This window comes from Fukomys damarensis, unplaced genomic scaffold (assembly GCF_012274545.1).
Source record: "Fukomys damarensis isolate Sample0158 unplaced genomic scaffold, DMR_v1.0_HiC HiC_scaffold_12, whole genome shotgun sequence".
NCBI lineage: Eukaryota > Metazoa > Chordata > Mammalia > Rodentia > Bathyergidae > Fukomys > Fukomys damarensis.
Genome location: NW_022900924.1, coordinates 38,277,651 through 38,295,404, shown reverse-complemented (window position 1 = coordinate 38,295,404; position 17,754 = coordinate 38,277,651). Strand labels below are relative to the sequence as shown.

The window sequence follows — 17,754 nt, the reverse complement described above, 5'->3', positions numbered from 1 at the left end:
TAATTCTCTCTCTCTCCTTTGTCTGTCAATGCTGTTCTTTTCTATAGTGAATATATAGTATACTGAATATACTATAATATACTTTTCTATACTGAATATAACCTGAAATGTGCAATATACTTTTTAATTACAAAATAAAATATTTTACCTTCACAGAGGTCAGATTTCAAAGAGTAAATCCATGAATACATAAGCAAGTGAATAAATACAAAAATAAATATAGATAATGTTACTATCACAACTGAAATATAATCATCTTAGTCTCAGTTTGTAATAAATGAGAGTCTTATTATTTTTTAGCCCTGACTGGACTCAAGCTATCACTTAGTTACTAGCCATGATTAATAGTATAAAGGAATTGATAAAAAGAACAAAGGGACATTATAAATAAAAAGTAAAACATAGGGCTGGGGAGTGTAGCTCAGTAGCAGGGCACTTACTGGGCACACATGAGACCCTGGGCGCAATACTTGGTGCTTCAGAAATGTTTAAAAATTAAGTAAAAATTAATGCCGGGGATTTAGCTCAGCAGTTCAGTGGCCTGTCTTACAAGCGCAAGGACCAGAGTTCAATCCCCGGTACCAAAAAAAATAAATAATAAGAATTAAGTAAAAATTAAATAAAAATAGAACCTAGACAATATAGGTTTACTTTGTACCAAGGTGTCCTATTAGTCAAAAGACTATTCCAAAAGTTGAGTTTTAATTGAATAAAAAAAAAAAACTTTTAAAGGTGAAACTTAAATGAGTATTGATTCATTTAAGCTGGGCTACATTTCTATTAGCATGCTTATCAGCTTTTCTTATCTTTCTTCTTTTTAAATTGCCTGTGCAAATTACAGACAAAACATGAATTTTCCAAAGGGCACCATTTTTACAGAAACTGAAAAATTGTAAGTTTTTCTCCTCTTTTACTCTGAACCTTAATGAGATCAGGTACATATGATTACTACAAACAGAGGAGAGAAGAAAGAAGCATGAATGGAGAGGTGGTGAAGGAAGCAAAATTCTAAACCATTTCAGTGGAGTAAAGATCAATTTCATTTTAATATAATTTTTAATGGTTGTTCAAACTCCTATAATGCACCCACACAAAAGGCTTCCGTTAATGTGCGTGTATTTTGAGCAGTTCCCCTCTTCGACCCTTGAGTTTAATTTCCGTCCTTCAAATGAGATGAATGGAGCGTGAAGCAGGTCATATCTCAATGCTGACACATGGGTTGCAGATAGAACTCGCAGCCTGCAGAAGCGGCCAGTTTAGAGATTAAATCAAAGCAGCTCTGAATAGATGGGAGGTCATCCAGGGCCAGCTTTGACATTTGATAGGACCTTGTGATCAATCAGGCCTTTCTTCACTCTCCCAGGCATCCTGATGACAGTGGCCCTAAAAAACAGATGGGATATGTTACAAAGTGCAGGAGAAGCACTAGATTGTGAAAGGAGATAGGTGTCCACGTTATCAAAGGGACAACTGTTATTGGAAGCAGCCAGCAAATCAGGAGCCTCTACTTTGCTGCCATTACTCTGTTCAAGTTTACCTTTCACGATGTGAAACAAGAACTTGGGAATGAAATCATTTTTAAATTGCTTTTTAAAAAATTCTTACATTTTATGCATTAAACTTTAAACTTTGGATGTCCCTGAATTTATAAGATTGAATTTTAGCCAGTCTTCACTCTGTTGATAAGGAGTGTTTCCAAAAGGCCAAGCTTTGTTTTTGCTTCATTTACTTGCTGAGAAATACATGTTTGTGCACATGCGCAGGGACACACACACACACACACACACACACACACACACAACAGGATAACCTCTGAAAGAGTGGAATTGAGGCTACTAAAGCAAGGACTCACCAGACAGGGACCTGTGCAAGGTTTCAGGAAAGCCCAGTCACATTGCCAAGAGGGTCGTGAAAAATGCATGGCCCTAGGGCACCACAGTGACGACTGTTTCAGTGTGTGGTAATGGCCTGAAAGGCAGGCTGTGGGTTTCACTCCATTTGTGACGCCTGCCTGATTTAAAGGAGATGCCTTTTATGAGGTGACATGAGAGCAAATTATTTCCAGGACTATCCCAGCTCTCTCTGCCCCTACCCTACCTCTGCTTTGGCTGCCCTCATCCCAGCCATATAAACATGCAGTCATGTTTCCGTAAGCATGTTCCTGAAATTCGCCTGTCATAAACCATTTCACCATTGCAGCTGACCCCTCCAAAATTCACTCCAGTTCACAGTGGGATGAGAAAGGTGGAAGCCAGACCTAAAGAGAGCTTCAGTAAGGGAGGATGCGAGACTATCTCCTCCGCCTTTCCTCTGCCCACCGTCTGGAAATCTCACCTCCCCCGCTATGTGGCCTGAGAGACAGTGATTGGGTCGATACGCGAAGTGCGTTTCTGGAGTCGGATATTTGTTTGACGTGGACTCAGTGATCACAAGGAAGATAGCATCTGAAATATATTTTTGCTCAGTTACAGGATCTGTCATAGTCAACTATGTGTGTGGAATTACTCAACTGTGCTATTTCTAATGAAATACTAACCAACTCACATTTTATCCAAGTTACATTCCAACACCAGTGTATACAATTCTAATAGGATAGATACATAAAACAATCAAAAAATTCTAACCAACTGATCAGATGTTATGAAATTTAATTATTAAAAATAATTGCAAGTAATTTGTTGAGATGACTATTGCCATAAGAATGTGAAAAATCTCACCTGGGGGGAAAGTATTCATATCTCTCTGAAGAGTCATCACAGAGTACATAGTTTATAATATATTATTTAAGTCACTTCAGGTATTAAATAAAAATAAACTTTAGGGCCAGGTATTTAGCTCAGCGGTTCCGCCACCTGCCTTGCAAGTGCAAGGGCCTGAGTTCAATCCCTGGTACCAAATAAATAAATAAATAAATAAATAAAATCTTATATTTCCCAGTAGTCTATTGATAAATATATATATATATACATTATTATATATACATTCCAACCAAATTAATTCAGCCGCCATTTTAATATGGCAGCAGTAGTACATCCATGGCTAAAGTTTCTGCAGTGCCATGTGCTCATGGTCTGTGTCAGAGGCTTTTGTGAGAACACAGTACATTTACCTTGTTGTAACTTTCCAGAAAGAATGACAGCACATCTGAGAAGCTTTGTACTATCAAATGTGTGTGTTTAATTTATGCAAATTGTGTCCTGATTCTGCCCCCAAGTGCTCAGATGTTTGTGAGAATTTAGAGGATATTTACAGAGAAGCATTTTTTCTGAACAATTTTATCATTCAAATGTGGCACAGATCTTCCAAAATGGTAATTCTCTCTAGCAAGCTAATCCTTCAAGGAGTTTTTATGTCTCAGAAAAAGCTGTGCATAATCAAAAGACTCTACAAAATGCATGTTAGTTTGAGTCACTCTCTATAATTCCATTTAACTATTGCCAACTCCAAAAACAGCCACAATTTCCCTGTAACTTGTGAACATCAGATAAAGAATGCAGAAAGAATTGGCAGTTGGCAGTTGAGTAGCTGAAAGAGGAAGGAAAAAAGCTTTGCTGGTGTTTTCCAATTAATTTTCTTCTCATGTGAAAAATGTGAAAAGAAAAAAACAAGAAAACTGGAAGTGACCTGAAAACCCTGGTATGATAAGATAAACTTTGGCCTACACATCATCATGTGACTGAATGTATAATCTAGGTGTGAGAAAGATGGCTCAAAAAATCATGGAATGGATTTCCCAACAATTATTTTTTAAAATTATGCTAATGTTAAAAGTGATGGAGAAAGGATTAAATTTCAAAGAAATGAAGTCTTGGAAAATTAACAAGAACAAAAAGCAATGATTATTTAGTAAAGAAACTTAAACAAAACTCTAGTTTTAAAAATTATGCTAATAACAAATTCTGAGAAAAAAATCCGATTGCTGGCAAAGAACAAAGGCACTTGTTAATATCAGGGAAACTCAACTGTTTTTCTAAAGTAAACTAATCAATGGCATTTTTCAGAATGAATTTAGATGTATAATATATCTAGTAAATGCTCTAGCACATAACAGTTTACCACACATGCTTGCCTCTTTCCCTTAGCAAGAAACAGAGCAGTAATCTTGGTTATAAGCATCACCAGGGAGGTTTTATTCCTCTCAGCCAAATGTCTTTGTAAATCCTGATTTATCCTTTATAATCATGAACTACTGAACCTGCCGATCCATACAACTGGCCAATTCAAATGCCTCTCACATTTGGAACATCATTTAAGATCAACCAAGTTTTCTTAGAAGCAGAGGTAATAACCTAATTGCAGGATTCATTTCAGTTTGGTCATTCACCTCTTCAAAAATATCATAGACTCAGATTTGGCAAAGTGGACTCTGAATTCAAAACCTCCATTGCATGTATAGAAAATCCTTTTCCAGGTTCTTTTATTATTATTGGAGCTACATCCCCAGACCTACCTTCCACCCATCTTTTAAAATTTTGAGATGGTCTCACTAAATTCTCCATTCTGAATTTGAATTTAAGGTCCTCCTGGCTCAGCCATCAGGGTGCTGGGATGATCGGTGTGTGCCACTATGCTGGCCCCGGTTCTGTTTTTTAAGTATTGAGACATGAAGCAAATCCACCCATTGCCATTTGCTAGTCTATTCATGCAAAGCAGCACAGATCTTTGCCTAGAAGGGTGAAGTGCTCAGGCACCTCTTGTAAATAGGCACTCCTAAGCTCAAGTTTTAGATCTACTTCTTACCAAAGTGTGACATTGGCCAAGCCCCATTAAAGTAGGAATAACGATGATTCCTATTTCTAAAAGATGATTTGAAGACTATATCTGTAATGATTATGAAAAGCAAGTTTCAGCATTACTGGCACACATAAAGCTTGCACTAAAGGTTAGCTACTGTTAGACCTGAATCCAACCCATCTTATCTTTGAGCACTCTAGACTGGGAGAATTCCAAGAGCCCTCATGACCTTTTTAGCTATCATTTTGTATCTGAAGGAATTAATTAATCCAAAGATCAGTTTAGTCAATGGAGATATAAGAGACCAAAGTAGAGGATGGTGCTCTTTAAGTGGTAACTAAAAGAGTCATTAATAATGTCATCCTATTAAACAGATTAAAATTGCTTCTTCATAAAATGTTAGATGATAACAATTAGTACATTATACTACAATATATCCTTTTAGAATATTAATACATTTTATCTACTTTTGAATGATATATTATCTCAAACTTGTTCAGTAGTAAGTGTAGGTTTCAAGTCCAGGAACAGCTGAGATGAGTGGTTTGGAGTCAGATTTTCTTATAAACTGCGATCAAGATTTTGGTTGGGGCTGCAGTTATCTCAAGGATGGGTGTGGGGAGATTTGCTTCAACCTTATTCACAGAGCTTTCACCAGGCCTCACAAAGTTGACTTTAAAGCTTTCTCTCATAGGACTTGCCACAGGGCTGCCTTATGGCACAGCAGCTGTCTTTCTCTGGGGCAAACCATCAAAACAGAATGAAAGAGGTCCTCCTTCTCAGAAGAAAACAACCTGAGCAACCACAGTTATGCAGAAGTAGCATCCTATCACCTCTGAGGCAATAAACCTATTAAACAGGAAAAAGTAATAAAAGGTATGAATTTCAGGAGACAAGGATCATGGGGGCAATGTCAGAGGCTAACCACACAAAGAAGTGGCATCCTATCACCTCTGCTGTATTTTATTTGTTGGGTAGGAGGCAATAAAGCCCACCCACACTCAACAGGAAATAATAATGAAAGATGTGAATTTTAGGAGGCAAGAATCCTGGGGGACTTGTCAGTCTTTCTATCCCCCAACCATCAAAGAGTTAAGTCCCTCTCAAATGCAAAATATACATGCTGCCCTCCAAATCCCTCAAAGCTCTTATCTCATTACAATATTAGCTTAAAGTTCAGATCTCATCATCTAAATCAAGCCCAGGTACAGCTCCTTCAGCAGAACTCTCCAAGTACTGTTCTTTGTAGACCTGTGAAACAACAAAGGCAAATTGTAAGCTCCTTTGCCAATACAAAATGATGGGACACAGGTAAGATAACCATAAAATATAGTCTTGTTCAAGTAAGAGTGGGAATAAAGGACACCAGGATTAATGATCCATAGTAATTCCAAAATCTAGCCAGCTTTTGAAATGTTGGAATATCCTTGATTAGAGCTCATATTTAGAATAATTTTCCATGCCCCCCCCGCCCTGCCTTTTAGACTTGGCTGTGCCCTGTTGGTCTTCTTTCTATTTTTGCTAAATATAGCAAGTGTAAAAATTCTGGGAAGTCAATGTCCCATCTTTGCTCTATACTGTTTCCTTCCCTCTTGGTCCACATGATAACGTATCTGCATATCATCTCTTTCGACAACTCTGTAGAACCTCTGATGAAGCTTCTTAGAGTTAAAACCATTAGACAAAAAGCCAAACTCACAAACTTCTATCAGATAAAGCTCTTCAAACTTTAGACTTCTGCTCAACTGACTGAAGACTTTATGTGTTCATTTCCTGGTAGCCCTGTGGTTTGATTAAGAGAATCTGTGGTGCACCCTCTAAATCTCTTTAAAGGATCTTATGTCTGGTTGAACATTGTCTAAGACACCACCTTATATCTTTTTAAGATCTTAATAAAAAGATTTTAAAGCTACATTCTGGATTTTTTTCTTTCTTCACATAATGTTGTCTTGGAATTGCACTCAATTTAATCTTTGCTCATATCCTTTTTCATTCTTACAAAATATGCCTGAAATTTATGATGAATGTTTAATTTTTTTGAAAATTATAGTAAAAGATACATGGGCACTATCCACTTTAAAATACCTTTGCTTTGGGCCCTGATCTCATCATTCTTGCTGCATTCTGAAGCAGTTCTGGAAGTCTTCCTTTGTAATCATCTTTATGAGGTGTGATTAAAAATACTTGAATGCTGCTGCCAGGTGTCATTCAATAGATATACAGGCTCATAAAAACATTATGATGTGTCCTCATCCACTTTACTCACTGGATCTGATATTGTGTGAGCTCCGGCTCTTCCTAAAGTCAAAATGACCATTAAAGGGCCATTGGTAACCTCATTGCTGGGACAAAATACCCATTGTCAACAAGTGAAAGGAGGGAAAGTTTACTTTAGCTCTCAGTTTGTAGAGGTTTCAGTCCATAGTTGGCTGGCTCCAGGTAGGACAGCATGGCAGAGGGGCATAAGAGGAGAAACAATCCATGGTGAAGCAGGCAAGAGCCAGAAACCAGGGAACCTCTCTTTCCCTTTTATTCTATTCAGGTTATAAGCCTATTGGTTGGTGCCACCCTCGCCTAGGGTGGCCCTTCCCACTTTCTACATTGGGAAGTATGCTACACCAATCAGTGGACTAATGTAGTTATCACTCAATCCATACTCACACAGCCTAGATCCAGCCACCTACAGAAAGTCCCACCTATGAGCATATGAGGCTTTGGGTGACATCTAGATACAAGCCATAATAGAAGGTAAACATTTGAAATCAATTTGTCATTGATGCGGCCATGACAGTATAACTAAAGACACTGGTGAAAGAATGTTCAGAAGGGGTTGGGTATTTTATCATGATCCATGCTCTTGGTTTTTAAAAATAGAATTTTACCTTATTCAATTGTGAGAGAGGGGTAGGTAGTCTTTATAAGGCTACTGTCTTCAGCTTGGTCTGAAGCCTATAGTCTAAGGTAAGCAGTTGGAAAGGGAAGATTGACATAAAGTAAATGAGATCAAAGGCAAGCTGGAAGTCACCATTTTACTTCTGTCCTTTAGATCTCCTACATGGAGGTCTGTTTTATGGCCCATCCTTATAGAAAACATACAGGAAAGAGAAGTTTGAGCAACATAGTTCAGCTTAGCCAAGATGACACATTAAAGAGCACCACAATAAGCTCTTTTAGTAATGCATTATATGCTTTGAAAAAGTCCTATATCAATTTCATTTATTCAGGAAATATCAGGCATTATTCTAGTTGCTAGGAATAAAAAATTGAACAAATCAGGCAAAAATTACTGCCTTCTTGAAGTTGATACCCTATTTTAGGAAAAGTGGCAATGACCAAAACATACAATAAATAAATAAGTTGTATGTTCCATGAGCAAATGAAAAATCTTTGTAGGAAAATGAATGTACCTGAAGACCATAATGTTAAGTGAAATAGATTAGACATATGAGCTTAAATATGGTTTTTCTTATGTAAGAAACCTAAAATTAAAATAAATTAAATAATAAAATAAAAGATTAATAACAGGAAGCAAAAAAGAAGAGGAAATAGGCACAGTGGGGGAAGGGAACGGAATGGAAAAGAATGAAGATGTGTGATGTACATGTACCAACTTCCCATGATGAATGTAATCATTATATACTGCAAAGGTATACTAAAAAAATAACAATTTAGAGAAAATCAGAGGGGATTGGAGATGTAGACTGGGGGAAGAAGGCCCCAGGCCTCAATGAGAAAGTGACGTTTATACAGATTTAAAGGAGATGTGGGTGTTTGCCAGGCCGATATCTGAGGAATATGCTTAGTGCTTAAAGTTGCATAGTCAACAAATTCATGGGCTCAAGAGCATATAATCAAAGAAATGAATGAACAGATAATACAGAGACAAATGCAAGGGGAAGAAATTAGCCATTTTAGTATTTGAATTTCTCAAAATGGGAATGTTATCTACCCCCATCTTTTTACCCAACTTTCTAACAGATAAATCACATTGGGGAACTAGTTCTGCCTATAGAAATTAGGATTTTTTATTTATAAACACTGTGGCCAACTTACAGAATCAAAATTAACTGCAATAATGTGAAATATACAATGGAACCAAAGAAACCCAGCCTCAGGAGGAAGGAATAAGGACAAGTCACATGGTTTAGGACAGAGAAAGACTGTATCAATAGGGACAAGGAGGGGCCACCGTGGTGGGACAGCTGGGGAGAGAAGGATGAGGTGATGCAAACTCCTGGGTGCAATAAACTGTTACCATTCATAGCATGGCATGTTTGAACAGACTGATCACGAGACCAGATAAAACGAAAAAAGCAGGATGTTTGCATGAAATTGTTATCACAGAAAAAAGAAGCTTTAAAAATTCCTTCACTTCACTTGCTCTTAGGCAACTTATGAGCACTAATTTTGGATGTCATGCTGCTGACTATTTTTTTACTGGCTTTGCAATAGACAGCATCACTGATGTATGAGTCATGGTAACAGTTGCCTGGGTTACCGCCCAGTAACCTGAAGGCCACTTTTGCTGAGGATGGGTCTCCACCTGGGCCTGCAGGTGTCTGATGGATGGCTGAAACAGGATGAAAGGCTTAGCATCTCTGTCTTCATATTGTGTCTGTCCCCTTTGCTGTTTTATCCCTTCAGCAGGGTTCTGCTTAGCTCTGCACAAAGATGTCGTGATCATTCAACAAATGTTTTGTCCAATACTGTGACACAAGGTTATCTTATCCAACTATTGTCTGTTGAAGCTGGTATTTTTATTTCTTCTCCCCCATCCTTGTGATTTCTCAGTATCTTAAGTACAAAAAGGCTTTCAGCCCCATAATAAGTCCAGGATGTTTACTTAAGACAATCACACCAATTATAAGAGTAACTCAGTGGTTCTTGATCAGAGTTGACAGCCTGTTAACCCACCATGTACAAGGCCAAATGTTTTGTGCAAAATGATGTCACATACATGAAAATTCAACAGCCTATAGAATGTGTTGATCATGACCACCTGGTCATCTCAGTCCATCACAAGAAAAAAATTCCTTTACAGCCCTTCCTAGACATTACTGGATCTTAGCCCACCCTTACAATTCAAGAAAACCTGCTGCTGTCTCTGTTCTGTGAGTAGCATCATGGTCACTCTGTCTTCTCCAAATTCTGCTTTTCTTCAGCCAATGACCCAATTTTGCTGAAACACCTCACCCTTAATAAAGCTTTACTTGTACACTTGTATGTGCATTTGCAAAAGGTGGACCAGTTGTTTCCGTTGTGTCTGAATTAAAAGATCTTTTTATTGCCCTCTTCAGGGGACAAGTAGCAAAATGAGTCAATTGCCATAATCTTTGCTTCTGTCACTCCATTCAAAACTCATAGTCACAGGAGGATGTCTCTCTTCAAACTTCAACCATGTGTCCATCCACTGGCCCAAAGAAAGACAAGATAACTGGCCTGACAGTGTCACCAACATGGCATATGATAAGAAGGGTTGGTTCTTTAAAGGAAAGGTGTAAATCATTTCCAAAGAAAGTAGGACAGGTTATTGAGGGGAGGGGTGGTCCAGGTGATAGATGACTACTTCGTCTACCAAGAATCGTTGTAACTGGCTGACGGTCTTCTACATGTACATAATAGACAAAGACTTTCTTTAGAGTTTATCAGTCCCAAAGGTGTATATGTGATTTAAAGACGAAGAAAGGAACAAGATGTAACTTCTGTCCCCAGCACTGACATCTTTTATACTGAGGTTCTTGCTTTCTTTGTCTAGTTGGTAACATTACATAGGAATTAGGCAATAGAAGGCAGGGAAGGAAAGAAATACTTCAAACCAAGTAGGATTATTAGAAACACCTCTCTTTTATAAATATAACCTCAAATGATAAATTATTATTCTCAGATCACACAAAAAATTGACACACTATAAACAGGACAGACATAGAGATTTGGGGAATACCATGAATGTAGATAATATTGCACATTTCTTCTTTCTCTCGCTCTCTCTATTCATATCAATTTCTTCTGAATCTATTGCTAACATTTCTCTGCCTGTACATTTTAAAAATATTAATTCAGAACATGAATCACTCCTTTCTTTCCTAAAATGTCTTTGGGCATGTGATATTTTCACACAAAGGAGCTATTTTTGGCATTCAAAAATTGCTTTTCTTCCTGCTGGCAAAAAGAATTCACTTACTACCTACTAATGCATAACACTTATTTTGCTTTAAAAGAGGAAAAAGAAAAAAAAGAGAGTCTCTTCCAAATGACACAGGAAAAAAGAGAAGATACTAAATTTTAAAAGGACAAAATTATTTCTCCTCTGTGAACATCTTCCAGAATAATACAATGCTGCCTATTGTTTTAGAGGCTAATAGTTATATAAATGTCTCTTTAATAGCCTCTATTCCTCTGCATCATTGTAGGCAATGGAAAAAGAACTCATTTTAGAACCACACCCTTATTTATATCCAGAGCTCATTAAAAAAGACAAATTGCATTTTTAAATGTTATTTTTAAAGTTATTCCTTATTTCCTTAAAAAATATTTTTTAAAAAATGCAGTACCAATAAATTCAATGAGGAAAAATTTTTTTTAATTAAAAAAATAGTTATTCCTTATTTCCTTTGTAATTCTTAAAAAGTTTGGTTTCACTGTGTGGCTCAATCCCTATTCCATACTGAAAATGGAGGGAGAAAATTAGGCCAAGAATCAAAAGACTGAAATTCTCTTTGGTCTAATAATTTACTGGAGTTTGAGGTCAATAGTTTCTCTAAAGAAAGAAATGAAGTAGAGATTTTATAAGCAAGATTTTCTGAGTTTGATGCTCAATTGGATATTATAAGGATTAGGCTAAGATGTGAATTTAATTTAAATTCTAGGTTTCATCCTAATTTACACCATATCACTCTTTGACAGGAAGTGCTACAAGTTCTAATATTGTGTGAAAATAAACAAATGTTTCTCTTTGAATATAGGCATAGAAATACATCCCATTTTTATCAACATTTGTTCTGGATTTTCTTGGGATGTAAATTAGAAAATTCCCCAAGCCATTTTAGTTCTTAAAAATTAGGAGGGTACCTACCATTTATAGCACTTAAACTCTTGAGATACTAATTAGTGGGCAACTGGTCTGGAAAATTAAAGATGTCTTCTACAAGATGTTGTCAGAATGGGGCTTTTAAAAAGCTTTTATACTGGGAGAACTAGTCTCATCTTATGGGTAGTTAAGAGGATAATTTATTAGTCTGTGAGATTATCATCTATTATAAAAAATAAAATGTTTCTATAGATGTCATCACCACACAATATAATAAGATGAATTCTACAATGTGATGTCTTGCCCTAACCACATGAGATATCCCGGTACTATGCCAAACTGCTGGAAATGATTAATAATCCCAAGGGACCATGCCTGTCTTTCGTCCTTCTAGCTCAGTCTCTCCTGTGGAAGATAAAGAATTTAGATCAGCGTGCTACTTTCCATCTTCACGGTTTATGAGTCACACTTCCTTATGGATATTTCACATCATCTAGTATTTGTACTTCAGATTCTCCCTTTTCTTTTTTCTCCTCCTACTTCCTTCTTTTTGGAATCTCTTTTTCTTGTTCCATGCTTAACACCTCACTTTAGCCTCTTGTTTCAGACACTTGATGACCAGGGTCTTTAAGCCAGAAACTTTGTCTTCTTCTACTCAGTATATCTAGCACTCAGATCTAGCCAAATGCCTGACATATAATAGAAAATTAAGTGTTTGATAAATGAGTGATGTATAAAGGAAAATAGTGGGTGAATGCTAAAAAATGAATGACAAAATGTCTGGGATAAATGATGCATCTTTCACATCATTGAAAAAGTGGAAAGTTGGGTTTTTTTTTTTCTTTTTGGAAGATGGGCTTTTGATGACAATTTCCTTTTCAACAAAAACATAGGACTATAGGTAGACACCATATATTTTCTAAAACATAGCTTAGTGCTCGGCTTCAGAAACATTACAGATGAAATAGGTGTTTTGTGGACCTGTTTGCTCCTATAGTAACACCTTGACACCTTGTAAAGTTCAGGTTGTTCTTTCGTCTCCATAAACCTGACTAATGCAAGGCTTCAATATCTGATTGTTTGAGTTTTAAGAGTATTAGGATGAAGTAGAGATTAACTTTCAGTATGTCAAGTTTGGAACAACTTGAAATACTTTCTGGAGGCTTTAAATGCCAGCGATCATGAGCTAACAAACAGAAGAGATACCTCCATCCTAACTAGGCATCTAGACTGATTTTTAGAGAAGTGTTTCCACATGTATAAGGGAGGAGATATGTGTGCGTGTGTGTGTGTGTGTGTGTTTAACCCCAAAAGCAGAATCAGAGTCCAAGGAAAGTACCACCAGGGCCAAAATTACAATCCACCTTCAAGAAAGACGAAACTTCTAGTGGGGTAATGGGGTCCTTCAGAATCAGCAAGATCACCTACCACTGTCCACATTCAAGAAGCAGAAGTACATGCTACTGGTTCAACAGTTCAAAACTGACCAAAATCTTACATGTTACACGTGAAGAATTCTGAGCTGCCTGCTCTACATATTGAGCAGCCACCCAAAGAAGACATTGTCTGACAGATTTCTTTAAGGGGAGCAACAGAGGCTTACCTGGTTCATCCGCACGTCCATCTGACCATGCAAGCTTCCAAGTATCTACCCATTAATTCTTTATCCTGAGAAAAGTTTCTCTCTGAAGCTCGTTCCCAGGACCATAACCCCTATGAAGAAGGTAGCATTAGTATTACTATTCCTATTTTGCAAATAAGGAAACAGGACCAAAAAATTTTACTCATTGGCCCAAGTTCACACAAATAAATGAGAGGAACCACCAGTGAACCTGAACCCTCTGACTTAATGCTTGGTGCCTTTTCCACTGCTACAAGTGGGACCACGAGGTATTGATTTAAATAGGGAACTCCTTTCTTCTTGTGGCCAAAAGTCTCTAGAACTAACTCTCTCTCTCTCTCTCTCTCTCTCTCTTTCTCTCTCTCTCTCTATATATATATATAATTTTAAATGTTCTTTATCAATAAAACTAATATGTGACTTTATAAATGTTCCTAACACCAACCTCTGTCTTTTTATGGAGTATATTGCAGCAGTCATAACTATTATTTAAGTTAGTTAAGATGCTTTTAAGATAGTACAAAGAAACTAGTTTTATCACCCTATTATTTCTATGGTGTCATTTTAGCTTAGACAAGTTAATTTAAGAAAAGAAAGCAATTTCAAAGGCAATAAGCCACAATGGTATAGCAAAGCCTTTGCCAGCTGGCTATAATGCTCTGAAAATTAATGAAATCATCACTCCCTAAAATTTTCTCTAGAGCTCCATTTCCAGAAATGATCTCTTTCTAAACCCAGCTATTGGCAAACAATCACTTTTCAAACTAATACAATTTAGTATTACTTTCCATACATGTTAGGGTGTGTCTCTTTGCTTAGTAAAATTGTAATCTGAATGACTGTTACTTTGTGGTGTAAGTGAATCAAGATGAGGTATACTGTGGAACTGAAGAAGAAATTGCGAGGGATGATCCCTAAATATTTGCAGAAGGTAATTCAACCAGGGTTAGAGGAAAGCCAAGGTTTTATTTGAGCCCTATATACATGCATTACAAGTCTTTGAGTATCCAAGTAAGATGATGATAAATGTCACAAAAATCTAGGCGGAAGGAGGAAGCATAGATCATCAGTCCTCAGTAGTATCTTGTTGAAGGCCAACTTTTGGTGAATAAAAATAGTTATGATCTCCATAAGTTTGGGAGCATAAAACATGTTAGATTTGCATAAAATTTACATAAACTTACTTAAATGATTCCAGGTGCCATAGGAGAAGAAATATGGGCATCTTTTTCCATTATCATAAATCTCATTTACCTTGAAACAGAGAGATGTGCTTAGAAGAACTTGCTTGCTGTGTTCTCTGAAGAATATTTCTACTAACTTTGATTGTAAAAGTTACTGAATGGAATTGCTGTAGAAAGAGAATCTGATTGGCTCATGCACTGATTATTTAAAAATCCTTTTTGAGAGTCGGGGTGACTGTCAGTGTTACAGCACTTGCCTAGCAGGTAGAAGGCCCTGGGTTTGATCCTCAGAGAAACACATACACACACACTCCTCATTTTTGAAAATGTGCCTAAAATGCATTCCTTCCCCTTTCCTTTAATTAGTTCAATATACACTGTGAAATATTATTAGGGGAAGAAGGGTCTTAGCAGAATTCTCAGAGGAACTCTGATCCCAGGCCTGACATCTGCTGATCAGATACAGGTATATTAATATCTCACACCTTCTATTTTCCATTGTATTGAAAAAGATGGGGGACTACCCAATCCTATTGTAAACAAAAATCCTCTGAAGGCTTTGACAAAAATAAAGACCCCCCCAAAAGTGGATTCTAACAGATTCAAATTTGAGGGCAAAGTGAGGAGCCGAAAATCAATATTTATGGTCAGCACTGGGGACAATCGTAGTACAGCAGAATTAGAGACTACTGGACTGGAAGAATTTGAAAGATCCCTGAAAACACCAAAATAATTCTTTCCACTTAAATCTCCCTTTGTGATTCAGCATCTTTAACTTATAATTACTGTAATGGTCAAATATTTAAAGAATTTGTTGTCAAAATTAGCCCTGGATAAGAGTCCAAAGAAAAACCTGCATGAGAATTCTGGTGTCCATTACTAACTTGCATGAATGTGCCATTCATTTGAAGCCCTCCACATACCTATGATGGGAAGAACAGTTAATTTCCAAGGCCTTACTGCTTTAAAACTGCATAAAAGACAAAAGGATGTGACATGAATCTAAGCTATGGGACACGGGTACACTCTGAAAATTTGTGAAGAAAGCATATCTACTTGAGCACTGACTCCCCTTAAAAGACACTGCAGAAAAAATCTGCTCCAATGACAGTGACCTTGTGGAAGAAGGATTCAGCATATATTGAATCTGACTCAATCTGAATTCTAACCCTTGTCTTACAGAGGATTTTAGAAAATGTCTCCTATTCCTACTTTAAAAAATAAATATGAGACCAAAAGAAAAAAAGAGAATGATGAAGTTTCAGCTAAATATTTTAGTTCAAAGAGCTAATTATTATGTAATACTCCTATTCAATCACTCAGCAAGTCTAGACTAATTTTCTGTGCTCTGAGGTCTGTAAAAGAACTGTCTGCAGTATATATGAAGCCTTGATAAATCTGTTTGCAGCATTCAATATTCTAGAGGCAGTAGAAAACCAGGTTTTCTGATAAGGCATCAGTTTCTCAACAAACACAATGAAATATGTCACTTTCAAATTGAGCCCATTTTTGACATCCCAGGCAAAGCCATCGCAGCCCTTGTCATGGATGCTGGATAATTGGGATTCATTGCACAACCTGCATTCTCTAGAAGATGACTGACATCTGTGGGGTTTGTGTTGTGGAGAAGTGGCCACATTGTCAAAACCTGAGCAAACACAATCTTCTCAATAGGTTAATTGAAATTCAGTTGAATATAAAGACGTGGAGGCTTTTTCACATATTTTAGTGCACAGTTTCTGGTGTTATGATTAGAATAAAGTATTTTATCTGGACTTGTGCTGTCCGATACGGTGGCTATAAGCCAGATAAAGCCAAAATATGCTTGAAGTGTGGCAAATCCAAACTGAGGATTATTGTAAATATAAAATGTGCACCAGTTTTAAGACTTATTTTAAAATTAGTATCTCATTAAACATTTAAAACTGATCACACTTTGAAGAAATAATATTTTAGTTATATAGATTAACTGATATGTAACCCCCAAATTACTCAATTTTGTAATTGAAAAATAACATTCAACTTTAAAAACTTTTTCAATATGGCTATCAGAAGATATAAATAATGTATTTGTTTACATTAGATTTATATTTTGACAGCATTTTTAGCAAAGATCAAATAGTGTGACTTCTCAAAAGTTTAATTGATGCTACTTAAATCTCACTATAGCTTGTATTCATATCCGTAGCATATGAGCATAAGAAAGGATATCACTCCATACCAGTTTATTTGATAGTAGATCCATACTGATACCTTGAAGAAATGAAATTATACTTTCAAAACAATTTTGATTTATATCTCAAAAGACCTTGTTTTAACACAATGCCTTATAGTTTTAAATTTTCTACATTTTCTAAGACATTAATTCAAACTTACCTATTTAGAAAAGACAACTAAGAACCAGAGTCTAACTGATCTCCTCAATATTACTTAGAAGAAAAGCCAGAAGTAGCTAGATCTCTGAGTCTCAAGCTACAGCTTTCAATTGTACCATCAACATTTAAATTTGACAATAGTTTAAAGTGAGAATAAAACTACTCCATTTTTCAGAGCTAGTAGACTTATTTTTGCAAAAGAATTCCAACTCAAAGCCATGTTTTTAAATTGCTCTAATTCAGGCCACAAAACACTTAAACAAATACATTTGATTAAAGTAATTCAAGAATATATTTGTCTGTCTCCTTTCCCAAAAAATACAGCTTAATCTAAAAACGTTTCATGACATAAAGCAGTCAATGAACACAACTCATAAAATCACCAAAAAGGCAAAACAATTTTAAATACAAGTAGATATGGAAAGAAGAAATCAACTTGACAAAACAAAGAGAATCTTAAAGCCCTGGAATGAAGTTGGAGACCAGGCAGATTTTATATTCTACAGAGATTGAAAAATAAAATAAAACAAAAGAAGCAATCCTCCAAGAGGAATAAATAAGATAAACAAAGAAAGGAGGACACTGAACAATTTTCAGGAGATATTTGTAAATTCATTAATTTCATATATTTGACACAAAAGAAAAGCAAAGGAAAGCTGCTACTTTTAATAAGAGCTAAAGGTGTAGGGAAGGTGGGATGGGTAGGGGAAGAGTCAAAAGGGAAAATAAAAAAATGTGAGATAATGAAAAGATGGAAATAAAGTGTTTGTAGATGGGAGGGGAGGAGGGGATGAAGGGAGGGCGGACAAGGGG

The 17,754-nt window shown here is 36.4% G+C and overlaps 1 long non-coding RNA gene across 2 annotated transcripts in view; it reads right to left on the bottom strand.

The window, feature by feature from the left end:
- Positions 1–668: 668 nt before the first annotated feature.
- LOC104867881 overlaps positions 669–17,754 on the bottom strand; it is a 587,910-nt gene continuing 570,824 nt past the window's right edge. For both annotated transcript variants that reach the window (XR_781883.3, XR_781884.3), the window contains 2 exons: positions 13,365–13,474; positions 669–1,383 (listed from right to left, as the gene is read on the bottom strand). This is a non-coding gene — a long non-coding RNA (uncharacterized LOC104867881). The remainder of the gene's footprint in view (positions 1,384–13,364; positions 13,475–17,754) is intronic.